General features: G+C 33.8%; 1 protein-coding gene across 6 annotated transcripts in view; it reads right to left on the bottom strand.

Moving 5' to 3' along the window:
- Positions 1 to 258: 258 nt before the first annotated feature.
- LOC104902821 (protein THYLAKOID ASSEMBLY 8-like, chloroplastic) overlaps positions 259 to 14,635 on the bottom strand; it is a 37,239-nt gene continuing 22,862 nt past the window's right edge. Inside the window, exons 3-5 of one of the 6 annotated variants that reach the window (XR_008967737.1) lie at positions 10,464 to 10,695; positions 10,010 to 10,094; positions 9,393 to 9,541 (exon numbers count right to left, since the gene is read on the bottom strand). The gene's annotated coding sequence lies outside the window, so the exon portion shown is untranslated. Of the gene's footprint in view, positions 277 to 1,444; positions 1,570 to 1,592; positions 2,737 to 9,392; positions 9,542 to 10,009; positions 10,696 to 14,635 lie in introns of those variants that run through there. The other 5 variants (XR_008967738.1, XR_008967736.1, XR_008967735.1 and 2 more) reach the window with 5 other exon arrangements.

Below are 14,635 nucleotides of genomic sequence, written 5' to 3'. Positions count from 1 at the left end.
AACTTGACTTATCTTGCTTGCATCAATCTTCCATACAAACATTTATAATCATAAACACTTCTAGATTACATGTAGCACACAGGCATATAACATGTAAAAATAATTCCAGTAATCATATATATGAACAAATAGAGTCCTATACATGATACTAATAAATAAAATACTCTTAGAGCATGCTTCTAAATCACATAGCACGTAGACGATGTACGTACCTTGTATAAACCAATCGGTAGGCCACTTTTACTCGCTAAAAGTCTCCTACGACGAAATCTCCGCCTAGAAAATAAAGTAATGAAAATAAATATCTCGAACTAAAAATTACAGCAACTTTAAAACGATCAAAACCCCCTTAAACGTGTTTTAAAATCGTTTTTACGTACCAAACTTTCGTTATTTTTAATCCCTAGTATAGTACAACTATTCTAGTGATTAAAAATCCTTTAAAACTCTCTAAATACTTATTTTCTGAAATTATAGCACTTATAATATTTGATAAATCTTTTGAAAATATATTCAATACATATAAAATTATGTACTAAGTAAATCTCATGATTTATACTTTATATATATAGTTTCTAGTAATTAAAAACCCTAAAAACTATAAATTTCATGATAAAAACTAAAATAAACTTAAAATATTAAATCTGAAATTTATTATAATAATATTCGTGATATCCGAAAATTAAATACATAAATGAAACAGTATTTTAATTCACAAACATGATAAATATCAATATAATAACATAAAAACTAGTATTTTAATGGAATCTTAGAGAGGAAGAAAGAAAACAACCAACAATAATGAGGAAAGGAAGGCGCCGGACAGCACAGCAGCCACGACAGGGACCGGCGGCAGTAGATTCGGTTTTTGAGAAGTATTTGTGACGTTTCTTGTTGAACAAGAAACGTTACTTGAAGAAGAAGAAACGAATTTTTGAGAGAGAAAGATGAAGAAAACGACGCACAAGGAGGAGAGAGAGAATGCCGAGTGAGAGTGAGAGAGAAATCACATGTGAAGTGGAGGAAAATAAAGTGTAGGGTGAAAATATTTTGGGTTTTTAGGATATTTATATAAAGGCTTTTACTTGTGGGCTTAGGAAAAGAGATTTTAATTAATGAAACTTGATGACTAATAAGATGGGCTATTTAAAACTTTAGTCATCAAATGACTCCTTCCCTTTTTATCACTTTTTGGGCTTTCGATTCCACTGACTACCTTTTCAATATACTTTTAATATTTAAAACTCTTATTAAAACATGCTTAATTAAAATATTTCAAATTTTAGTAAGCTATGAAAAATAATTTCAGTTGACTTTTAAAATAATCAACCCTTTTTAAAAGTCAAATCATTTTCCAAACTTATTTGGATTTAAATATCACTACATAAATACTTTAATATATTTATGAAAATTCTTTAAAATTGTGGGGGATTACAAACACCACCTCAGTTAAGCGCTAGCACCAGTCGCACGGCTGCACCGACGAAGCAGCACCCTAGAACACTAGCAGTAGCAGCAGCAAAAGGATGGAGGGAAACACGAGCAACAAATCCACAACAACCATCACAACTACAACGACACAACAACAACAATAACGCAACATCAACAACAATGCAATATCAACAACGTAACTGCCACAACAACGAACAATAGCAACAACAACAACACAAAAGGGTCATCAGTAACTTTAGTACTCTGCAAACCACCAACGCACGTCGGTAGTGACGGTGGCAAGGGCAAGACGACAACAACAGTAGCTAAAAAAAACAGGAGAGGGGAAAACTTGCCGGCGACTGCACTACCAACCACAAACTACAGCAGCACGATGACCGCCATCCACCGGCGAACAACAGCAAAAATCACAGCAACACCAGCCGCGAGCAATCAGCGCGCGAGGAGGAGAGACGCGAGCAAAGGGGAGGGCGGCCTTGTTGCACAACAGTAGCAGCGACGAAGGGCGAGAACTAGCGCCAGAGCACCACCAGAGGAAGAGAGGAGGGAGACCGAGGTTTAAGAGAGAAAAATCATCAAACAAATATCATCAAACAAATTACACATAAAACCCAAAATAAAAAATATTAAGAACTTCATAAAATTAAATAAATAAATACTTTACAAACCTAACAAATATAAATTCAGATTCCAACCCAAATAACATAAAAAAAATCCAAAACATGGTTAACTTAATAAAATATAATTAGCATTTATAAACGCTCTTAAAAATAGGGACTTACAAAAAAGAACCCTAATATCACTCTATAGTCTATAGAATAAAGCATACGTGGAATAATAATCATCTCTAATGTTAGGATTACGCATGAGGCCTCACACTCTTTGACGAAACATAGATTGTGCGGGCGCACCACACAAACACGTGCGGGCACACCAAATATACTGATCTCGAAATGCATGAATTTGTTGGGAGGTGCAGGCGCACCTCAATAAGTGGTCCGGGCGCACAACGCTTTCGTTTTAGATCCAAATAAAGCTTATGACCAGTCGTTGGAATGCTATCGAAACAAGCTTTCACCCCCAACTAGAATTACCATCATCCAATTTGTTGTTCCGAAGTTATGTCCATTTGAAATTCCCTGAACAATATTCTATTATGCGATGTGCTCCTTTGTGCACGCGGACGTGGGGCATGGTGCAAGCGCACCATTTCTCAACGTATGCTCTATTTTCATTGCTTCCTTTGCCAACTCTACATCTCATAGCCATCTTAGGTAGTTCTACCTATATTATAAACATGGCAAAACAGGTTGAAAGCAAATGTACTATAAATTGAGTCAAAATTTACTGAAAACCTAGTAAAATGTCGCTAAGATCAAGAATGATCAAGTGAATGAAATATGTTGTATAATATGAGCACTATAAGAGGGGGGTGAATTATAGTGAGTGAATAAGCTATACTTTTTGCGGAATTAAAAGTAAACTTGGGAACAAACAATGGGAACACGAGAGATTTAGCGAGGAAAAACTTCCTAGGCCTAGTAGGAAGAAACAACATCGACCACAAGGGATTTTAAAAGAACTTTCCACTATAATAGGCCAAAACAACTCTGATTACAACCTATTACTTTTCTCTCGATTCTCAACTTAAGTCACTCAACTCAAGTTCCCAACGACAGTTCTCACAACTGACGTTCCTCTCAAACTTCACTCGTAGTTCCTTTCTCTTTCTCTTTCTCTTGCTTCACTCAAAGCTTCTCACACTTACAAGAGTTCACTCAAACCCTTTTCTCAAAAACACTTTGTAAAACAATGGAAGAGTAATAAACTCGATTAATGTAAGTATGAATTCTCTTAAGGAAAAGGCACTGACTCTTTTAGATAACTAAGACAAATTAGCTAAGTCAGACATAAATTGTTCAAAGATTTAGGCGCCTATTTATAGACAATCAAGACAAGACATGTTCTCCACTAATTAAACCATTATCACATGATCTCCATGATTTTAATTAATTAATTAAATAAATTAAATATTCCATGACAAGTAAATAACCCACTAATCCACTACTTCACTTCATAAGAGAAGCAGTACCATATTACGTGGTTTTACAAAACTTGATGAATAATTAAAATTATTTAAATTAATTAAATACTTGGAGGATAATTAACTAAGCCACTAAACCCACTAACTACAAAAATCGTGTAGCAGTAGCTTTAGTCGTGTAGTCCAATTTTTTAGGAAATAAATAAATTATTTACTTTAGCTAGTTTTTAGGAAAATATCTTTTAAAAATAACTTTAATAAAAACGAAAAACAGTTTTATATTTTAAAACCGAAATCTTTTAAAAACCGAAAAGATATTATATTTTGAAAAAAAAATCTTTTAAATAAAATATAAAAGATAAAAGATAAAAAGATAAGATTCGAAAATCGGTTATATAAAATCAGAAAATCCTTTTAAAATCTTTTTCCTAACAAACTTAAACTAAATTCCTAAAATAGTGGATCTTAGTTCAAACAACCCTAAAAACTCTAACTAACATATTGGGCGCATACATTGAGTTAGGCGCACAACTTTAGAGACTCTTAGGTGTTCCTAACCAGTTTTAAGTCTTGTTCCCTAACCTTGTTCCTATTGTGCCAGGTCTATTCCTGTCATGGGAACAGAACCAAGTTCCTTTGAGAATTCACCACGAACTTAATTGAGCTTTTACTCAACCTTACATGAAGATAATAAATACACCCTAATGTATTCTAATCTTCATTCCATGCTTGATTCTTCATCACTCGAACATCTTTACTTCGATCTTGATTAATTCTCCGTTTTAATCTTCAATCAAGTATTCTCTTTGCTCGAGAATGAATTACCTTGCAACAACATAAATAAAATATACTATGGCTTTTGTGGTTAAGTCATCTTCAAAACTCAAGGGTCAACAAAATAGAAGGGGGAAGGGAGAAGAAAGAGGGAAGAAAGGAGAGAGATAGGATCAAAATGAGCTAAAAGGAGTCCATACAGTGCCTTAGAAACGCACTAATCAAACTCACTCAAGCTTAGCATTTTACTTGAACTCAAGTAAACAAGAATAAAAAAAAGAAAGAAAAGAGGAGAAAACGATGAAAAAGAAAACCATGCAACACGCTAGCCTAAATGCTCTATATGCAAAGCTACAAACATGACATGCAAGCTAAATGAGTTCATACCAAGATTTAGTAGACCAATCAAACACAAGAGGAACGATGATTAGGAAGCACAAGAGTGACTTAAGAGATCCAAGCAACCGAGTCTTCTTAAAAACTAGGCTTTCTAGGAGTGGTTCCTCACCCCTCTCGACTTCCAAGTCCTGAGTTTGAATCCCCCCAAAGGATGCTCAACCATAATAGCTTGCCTCAACCACATTTTGACGACTTGCACAAAATCTCACCCGCCACTATTGAATTCACCAAGATTACTTTAGAAATCAAAAGGAATTTTTTCAAGGTTGTAACGAGGCTATGTTAGGGGTGAGGATATCAATTGGGAATGTGGTGCAAAAAAGGGTAAAGCGGAATACAAATTAGGGGGAAGAGGCTCCCCCAAGCTAGTTCTAACACAATTCAATTTGAAATCTCAAACATAAATAGTACTTTTTTTTTCTTTTTCACTTTGATTTTTAAGTTTTCAACATATTTTTTCACTTTTCTCATCAATTTGCTCTTCACTTTCTTTTGTTTCAACAATAATCCAAATGAATTAATAAGAGCTTTCTTTTCTTTTCTTTTTTTTCGTAATTTTCTTTATATTTTGAAATTATACAAACAAAACTCACTTTCACCCAAAAGGCTTAGCATCAAAATAACTCGACTCAATACAACCTAAACATGTACTCTACTTTGAGGAAGGTTTCCCATGACTTATTATGAGGGTTAAGCAAAAATAGGATAGAAAGGCTCAGATGCGTTGAAAAGCGGATAATTATGCGGGTATAAAATGTTTTTGGCTTTTGAGCTCCTAATTCTAGCAAAGTGAAATGCCCTAAATCATCTTCTATTTATTTCGGTAATTACAATCTTGGGGGCTAAAATGCAAGTCACAAGCTACACGATAAATGGTGAGGGTTGTAAATGAGTCATACGAGTTTTATGGCCCTTCTTCGGGGTTCACCGCACAAAGGATAAGGAAATCCAAACAACCAACTCACCTAATTTCAAAAAGACTTCCAAAAGTTACCGATCTCAAAGATCACCTAAAGTCACAGCAAGGCTTGCAAAATCATCAAGTCAAATGCAAAGAAGGTCTTCCAATCAAGTTATGAACACTTTAGCAACATATCATGTATGCAACCAAACTAATCTAAATGCATAAATATAAGTAAGAAAAGAAAAAGGAAATTTGTTTTTATTAGTTTTTTTTTCCTAAACATAACATGTAAATACACTAATATGAAATTAATTAACATGCAAATATAATAATATGAACCTAATTAAGAGGAGGAAGAAAATTTTGAGATACAGAGAACATATGGTAACTCTCCCAAGCTTAATACAAACTCCGTCCTTGGACTCGACAAGCAAAGAGAAAGTAAGGGAGGAAGTAACGACACAAAATCTAGCAAAAATCCAAAGATAAGAAGGATTGCCTCGTAGTACCTCCCGAAAAGTGTTATTTCAGGAAATTAGCTGGACTATACCACTAAGTAATTTGACAAAGATATTAATAGTTTGCCATAACCATCAGCACACATTTTACAGTGGATCAAATAGGTAAAAAATAAACAAAGAGCAAGCAAAAATTTCAATGCATCTACATGCTTACCAAGAAATTAGTGCTGAAATAATGAAATTTTCGAGAGAATCCTGGAAAGTATGAAGAACAAACGTCAAAATCCAAATAAAAAAAAATTGTGATTTCTCTTTTTGATGTTACTTGTAAAATTTGAGCTCAATCATATCCTCGATGACTTTCATTTGAGTCTTGTGAAGATTTATAGATGCAAAAGACTCTTCAAATGGTGAAATTTTTAGGAGAGGGAATAAAATGTAGAAGGAAGGAACTAAGTCGAGTTTCCTTAAAAAAGGAATATGAAGAGGACGAGTAGAAACAAAAGTCTCATCAACTACTTTTTCAACATTATTAGACTCTGTAATATAGGCTTTCTCAATAAATGACTTCTCTACTGTACAGTTCTCGTCCAAATCTCAATCATCATATTCATTGGTTATAAACATGCAAGAGTGATTTTAACTATTAATAATTTTACCCAATGTTTCGATTGAGCTTTTGCTAGATTCAACAATGTTGTCTATCATAGAATCACACTTCTTTAACAAGGACATATTTCTTTGAGTGAATTAAGAATTTCTGAATACACATGTAGTTAACAACTGGAGATATTTTTGAAATTAGAGAAAGTAGTAGTTTCATGGTCGCACTCATAAGTGTCTCTAGATAGCCACCTAAAGAAACTTCATGCTTCATCAAAGTGCTGGGATCGAAATTCACCATTAAACATAGACTCCACTTCTCTTGTATGCATATTCAAGCCTTCATACATTACCTTACACATCTTCCAAAGCTCAAGTTTATGCTTAGTTAGAAGAGTATTCTCAAATCTATAATAATAATTCCAAAATGGTTCATCCTCATATTGAGAAAAAAAAAGTCCGCCATTTTTTCGGAATTCTTTTAAAAAAAGATTAAAAAACAATTATATACAAATTCCTAGACTCATATGAACAACACTTACCACATAAAATAAAAAAAAAAAAAGAAAATTAGAAACATAAAAAAAATAAACAAATAAATAGAAGTAAAAAAATCAGTTAAGCAATTTCAAACTCAAGAAAACTTTAATCAATAGCACAATTTTCCCCGCAACGACGTCATTTTGATAAGAGGTTTTTAGTGTGTCGTTCTGGCACCAAATATTATTTTTCAAACAATATTTGAAAAAACTAACAAGCAATAACTAAGAATGTACTAAAGGCAAGCCAAGGGTCGATACATAAAAAAATGGGATTGATCAAAGTCTATCAAGTCTAAACTACCTAATTGAGGGGTTTTTGAGGCTTTTGAATGATTTTTGTAACAACTATGACTAGGTACTATCAAATATCTAGAAAATAATACGGGATGAAAATATCAATGAGGAAGACTGTTGGAATACAAGGTGACACTCAAGAAAGGCCGTCTTGAATTGAGTGACAAAAACTAATCATTTTTTGCAAAAACACTCTTATGGCACAATGGCTTAGCTTACACCGTGTTATTCACTCGTAAACTCTCCGATTAATGTTTTTGCTTGAACTAAATTGTATCAAAACACGAAAATAATGAAATCAAATAATAAAACACAAGAATTTAACGTGGTTCAATCTCACATCTGAGATATACGTCCATACAAACTACTCTTTTATTATTTGAATCTTAAAATACCAAACTCTTGATACAATATGATTCCTCCACTACTAACTCTAGTAGTGCTCTCCAACACTTAAACCCTAAGTGTTGCTACTCTCTATAATGTGAGAATTACAGAAAGAATGATTCCTCAAAAGCATGCTTCTTATTCAAACAAATAGAGGATCGTTACAATCGTTGTTTAGAAACTTTAACTTACTAGAACTTTTGTGTCGTACACTGTGCTATGGGAATCCGTTTTTAGCTCTCGAAATTTTCCGAAACTAAATCTGAAAACGTAACTTGTTCTTCCGATTTCTATCCCTTATATAACTTATCAGCTCAATAAAAATTATTCCTCCAAGATATGATCATCTTCTTAAAGAATTTTTATTCCTAAAATCAAGGGATAAAATCTTTTCCTTTTTCAAAATCAAATTTTATCTTTTATCAAAACTAATTTTTTTCTTTTCTTATAAGATAAGGATTCCTCCATATCTTATGCCAACTATTATTCAGATTTTAAATCAACTGTTATCCAAAAATCTCTATCAAAAGCTTTTTCTTTAGAAATAAGATTTTCTTAAAACTCTTCTTTTTCTTTTTTTGAAAACTTTTTCTTAAAAATCAATTTTTCAAAACTTTTCTTTCTAAATTATTTTTTAAAGAAACGTTTTTTTCAAATGAGTTTTTACAAAACTCTTTATTCGAAAATGTTTTATAAAAATATTTTCCTTTCAAAATTAATCTTTAACATTAGAAACTCCCTTTTTATATAGAAACATGAAATTAATATAATTACCTATTTTCTTAACTCAAGAAAATAGTTAATCATCCTAATTTCACATTTTTAGTTTAGCACAAAATTCCAATAAGTTAATTAAACTGCATAAACATGACTAAGAATATAACTGGACCTAAGCTTCTATATCTTCAAGTTCTTGAGCTTTCATGAACATCCAATCTTGATAGATTTCTTAGTTCACTGTTACATACATACATGTTATAGCACAAAGTGTTTATCATCATCAAAATAACATTGACTTAGAGTCACAATAAAGACAATATAGTTAAGGTTACTAGTATGAATCCGAATAAACAACGATCATGAATGCAAATGAGATTCAAATGCCACGATTATGCAAGGTTTAGTTTTCCTCTAAAATACTTGAGTCCTCTCTCGGATAGTCCTCAAGAATAATCGCTTAATCAATCAACTAAATCCGCTATCAAATGATCTTTAGACAATTGATTAAGGGATTCAATGAATTCGAAAAACCCGTAATAAAAATCTCCTTAATTTCTACCCAATATCTTGGCCTAAAAATTAAGTTGATTCATGAGGATGATAAAATAGTTGAAAATTCAATTAAGAACATTTGAAATCAAAATTAATCTATGGATGTCAAATCTAAGAATAAGCCAAATGTTTTCTCTCTAATAATGTAACATCCAGCTCTACCGAGCTACTAATGAAACACACTCAACATCCATAAATTAGAATTTGACTCTTAATTAAATAAAATCGAAGCAGAAAAAAATATCCTTAATTGCACCAACTTGACTAAACTTCCCAAATATTATATACAATGAATTATCATTGGGAACTATTCTTGAATCAACTGTCTAAAATACAAACTTTATCCATACTAAACAAAATCCTATATATATTCTTGCTCACTTTCAATTCCGAGCTCGTGATTCCAAACCTGCAAATGCAGAGAAGAAATACAAAACAAATAAAATTCCAAAATGAGGGAAAAACTTGTAACCTTTACTTCAGCCCGTTATAAACATTTTATTTCAAATCATTTCCTTTCATTTCAACGCTGGCATAGCTCATTCTCTTAAAACAAATCAGTCGCAACTACAAGATTTAGAAAAACGCCGCATCCAAAGTTCGTATGGAGTGCAACAATACTAACGCCAAGTTTTGTATGAAGCGTAGTCAACCATATCATGCCAAAAGAGTAACTATTCTCCACCCATACCTTGCCCACTTTCTATTTTCAGTTCAACAACTAAGCTAGCAAAATAATTTTTTATTCATATTATCGAATAAGGCTTCCACAATCAACACATTAATAACTATGGCCATAGTACGTATCAAAAACAGAACAAAGAGATCCATATACAAAACGGCATGAGTAAATAATTTTACTGAACATAAAAGTTACCTGATACACGATCCAATTTTGTGCTAATAAATCTCCAAGACCACCAACTTTAAGTTGAATTCCATAATTACTCTCCATAATTGACCTCAACAATAAGCATAAAACTAATTACTAACCATTCTTACATAATCTTCAATGAATAATTCACTTTCTTAATCACACTAAATAGTAGCTCCTACCCAAGCTGACTTTATCAATATAAAAAAAATCCCAAATCGATTAGGCAACAATACTAGAATTTCATATCATAAACTGATTCTAAAACTCGGCATCCTAACATCAAGTTTATCTCCAAATGAAACCATCACTTAAACTAATGAACCACCATCAGAATTACAACATCAAAAGTAAATTACGACTCTTAATCTGATTTTCTTTTCAAAACCACTGAACTAATATTTAGACCATCATTTGATACAAATAAAACAACTAAATAAAGCTTATGTTAATATACCTCCTCAACCCATAAGGTTGGGTTTCTTCTTAAACAACAATAGAAGAAGAAGCCGTCAACACATCACCAACAACACGTAACAACAACGAGTAACACCAACACCACCACCTCAGTTAAGCGCTAGCACCAGTCGCACGGCTGCACCGACGAAGCAGCACCCCAGAACACTAGCAGTAGCAGCAGCACAGGGTGGAGGGAAACACGAGCAACAACTCCACAACAACCATCACAACTACAACGACGCAATAACAACAATAACGCAACATCAACAACAACGCAATATCAACAACGTAACTGCCACAACAACGAACAATAGCAACAACAACAACACAAAAGGGTCATCAGTAACTTTGGTACTCTGCAAACCACCAACACACGTCGGTAGTGGCGCTGTGGCGGTGGCAAGGGCAAGACGACAACAGCAGCAGCGAACAAAAACAGGAGAGGGGAAAACTTGTCGGTGACAGCACTAACAGCCACAAACTACAGCAGCACGACGACCGCCGTCCACCGGTGAACAACAGCAACAATCACAGTAACACCAGCCGCGAGCAATCAGCGCGCGAGGAGGAGAGACGCGAGCAAAGGGGAGGGCGGCGTTGTTGCACAACAATAGCAGCGACGAAGGGCGGGAACTAGCGCCAGAGCACCACCAGAGGAAGAGAGGAGGGAGACCGAGGTTTAAGAGAGAAAAATCACGAGGAGAGAGAAACAAGGGTTTGGGTATTTGGGTTTTGGGGTTTTCGCGGAGAGAGAAAGAGTTCCGAGGGTGGGTTTTGGTTTTAATTAAACTGACAAGGGGCGTGCAAGGAACCGACATTAAGTTCCTAATTAGCCAAACATCATCAAACAAATTACACATAAAACCCCAAAAACAAAATATTAATAACTTCATAAAATTAAATAAATAGATACTTTACAAACATAACAAATATAAATTCATATTCCAACCCAAATAACATAAAAACAATCCAAAACATGGTTAACTTAATAAATATAATTAGCATTTATATATAAACGCTCTTAAAGATAGGGATATTACAAATAAGAACCTTAATATCACCCTATAGTCTACAGAATAAAGCATACGTGGAATAATAATCATCTCTAATGTTATGATTAGGCATGAGGCCTCACACTCTTTTACGAAACATAGATTGTGCGGGCGCACCACACAAACAGGTGCGGGCACACCACACAAACAGGTGCGGGCACACCAAACATACTGATCTCGGAATGCATGAATTTGTCGAGAGGTGCGGCCTCACACCCTTTCGTTTTAGATCCAAATAAAGCTTATGACCAGTCGTTGGAATGCTATCGAAACAAGCTTTCACCTCCAAATAGAATTACCATCATCCAATTTGTTGTTCCGAAGTTATGTCCATTTGAAATTCCCTGAACAAGATTCTATTATGCAATGTGCTCCTTTGTGCACGCGGACATGGCGCATGGTGTAAGCGCACCATTTCTCAACGTATGCTTTGTTTTCATTGCTTCCTTTGCCAACTCTACAACTCATAGCCATCTTAGGTAGTTCTACCTATATTATAAACATGACAAAACAGGGTGAAAACAAATGTACTAGAAACACAAGAGGAACGATGATTAGGAAGCACAAGAGTGACTTAAGAGATCCAATCAACCGAGTCTTCTTAAAAACTAGGCTTTCTAGGAGTGGTTTCTCACCCCTCTCGACTTCCAAGTCCTAAGTTTGAATCTCCCCCCGAAGGATGCTCAACCATAATTGCTCACCTCAACCACATTTTGACGACTTGCACAAAATCTCACCCGCCACTACTGAATACACCAAGATTACTTTAGAAGTCAAAAGGAATTTTATCAAGGTTGTAACGAGGCTATCTTAGGGGTGAGGATATCAATTTGGGAATGTGGTGCAAAAAAAGGTAAAACGGAATACAGACTAGGGGCAAGAGGCTGCCCCAAGCTAGTTCTAACACAATTCAATTTGAAATCTCAAACATAAATAGTACTTTTTTTTCTTTTTCACTTTGATTTTTAAGTTTTGAACATATTTTTTCACTTTTCTCATCAATTTGCTATTCACTTTCTTTTGTTTCAACAATAATCCAAATGAATTAATAAGAGCTTTCTTTCTTTTCTTTTTTTTTCGCAATTTTCTTTATATTTTGGAATTATACAAACAAAACTCACTTTCACCCAAAAGGCTTAGCATCAAAATAACTCGACTCAACACAACCTAAACATGTACTCTACTTTGAGAAAAGTTTGCCCATTACTTATTATGAGGGTTAAGCAAAAATAGGATAGAAAGGCTCAGATGGGTTGAAAAGTGGATAATTATGCTGGTATAAAATGTTTTTGGCTTTTGAGCTCTTAATTCTAGCAAAGTGAAATGCCCTATTTCGGTAATTACAATCTTGGGGAGCTAAAATGCAAGTCACAAGTTACACGATCAATGGTGAAGGTTGTAAATGAGTCATACGAGTTTATGGCCCTTCTTCGGGGTTCATCACACAAAGGATAAGGAAATCCAAACAACCAACCCGCCTAATTTCAAAAAGACTACCAAAAGTTACCAATCTCAAAGATCACCTAAAGTCACAGCAAGGCTTGCAAAGAGAAAGTAAGGGAGGAAGTAACGACACAAAATCTAGCAAAAATCCAAAGATAAGAAGGATTGCCTCATAGTACCTCCCGAAAAGTGCTATTTTAGGAAATTAGCTGGACTATACCACTAAGTAATTTGACAAAGATATTAATAGTTTGCCATAACCATCAGCACACATTTCACAGTGGATCAAATAGGTAAAAAAATAAACAAAGAGCATGCAAAAATTTCAATGCATCTACATGCTTACCAAGAAATTAGTGCCGAAATAATGAAATTTTCGAGAGAATCCCGGAAAGTACGAAGAACAAACGTTAAAATCCAATAAAAAAAAAATTGTGATTTCTCTTTTTGATGTTACTTGTAAAATTTGAGCTCAATCATATCCTCGATGACTTTCATTTGAGTCTTGTGAAGATTTATAGATGCAAAAGACTCTTCCAATGGTGAAATTTTTAGGAGAGGGAAAATAAAATGGAGAAGGAAGGAACTAAGTCGAGTTTCTGTAAAAAAGGAATATGAAGAGGACGAGTAGAAACAAAAGTCTCATCAACTACTTTTTCAACATTATTAGACTCTGTAATGTAGGCTTTCTCAATAAATGACTTCTCTACTGTACAGTTCTCGTCCGAATCTCAATCATCATATTCATTGGTTATAAACCTGCAAGAGTGATTTTAACTATTAATAATTTTACCCAATGTTTCGATTGAGCTTTTGCTAGATTCGACAATGTTGTCTATCATAGAATCACACCGCTTTAACAAGGAAATATTTCTTTGAGTGAATTAAGAATTTCTGAATATACATGTAGTTAACAGCTGGAGATATTTTCTAAATTAGAGAAAGTAGTAGTTTCATGGTCCCACTCATAAGTGTCTCTAGATAGCCACCTAAAGAAACTTCATGCTTCATCAAAGTGCTGGATCGAAATTCACCATTAAACATAGACTCCACTTCTCTTGTATGCATATTCAAGCCTTCATACATTACCTCACACATCTTCCAAAGCTCAAGTTTATACTTAGTTAGAAGAGTATTCTCAAATCTATAATAATAATTCCAAAATGGTTCATCCTCATATTGAGGAAAAAAAAAGTCCGCCATTTTTTCGAAATTCTCTTAAAAAAAGATTTAAAAAAAAATTATATACAAATTCCTAGACTCATATGAACAACACTTACCACATAAAATAAAAAAAATAAACAAATAAATAGAAGTAAAAAAATCAGTTAAGCAATTTCAAACTCAAGAAAACTTTAATCAATAGCACAATTTTCCCCGCAAAGATGTCATTTTGATAAGAGGTTTTTAGTGTGTCGTTCTGGCACCAAAAATTATTTTTCAAACAATATTTGAGGTTTTTGAATGATTTTTGTAAAAACTATGACTAGGTAGTATCAAATATCTAGAAAATAATACGAGATGAAAATATCAATGAGGAAGATTGTTGGAATACAAGATGACACTCAAGAAAGGTCGGGTTGAATTGATGACAAAAACTAATCGTTTTTTGCAAAAACGCTCTTATGGCACAATGACTAAGCTTACACCGTGTTATTCACTCGTAAACTCTCCG

Source organism: Beta vulgaris, chromosome 9, assembly GCF_026745355.1.
Source record: "Beta vulgaris subsp. vulgaris cultivar EL10 chromosome 9, EL10.2, whole genome shotgun sequence".
Classification (NCBI taxonomy): Eukaryota; Viridiplantae; Streptophyta; class Magnoliopsida; order Caryophyllales; family Amaranthaceae; genus Beta; species Beta vulgaris.
This window is presented reverse-complemented; position numbering and strand designations above follow the sequence as displayed.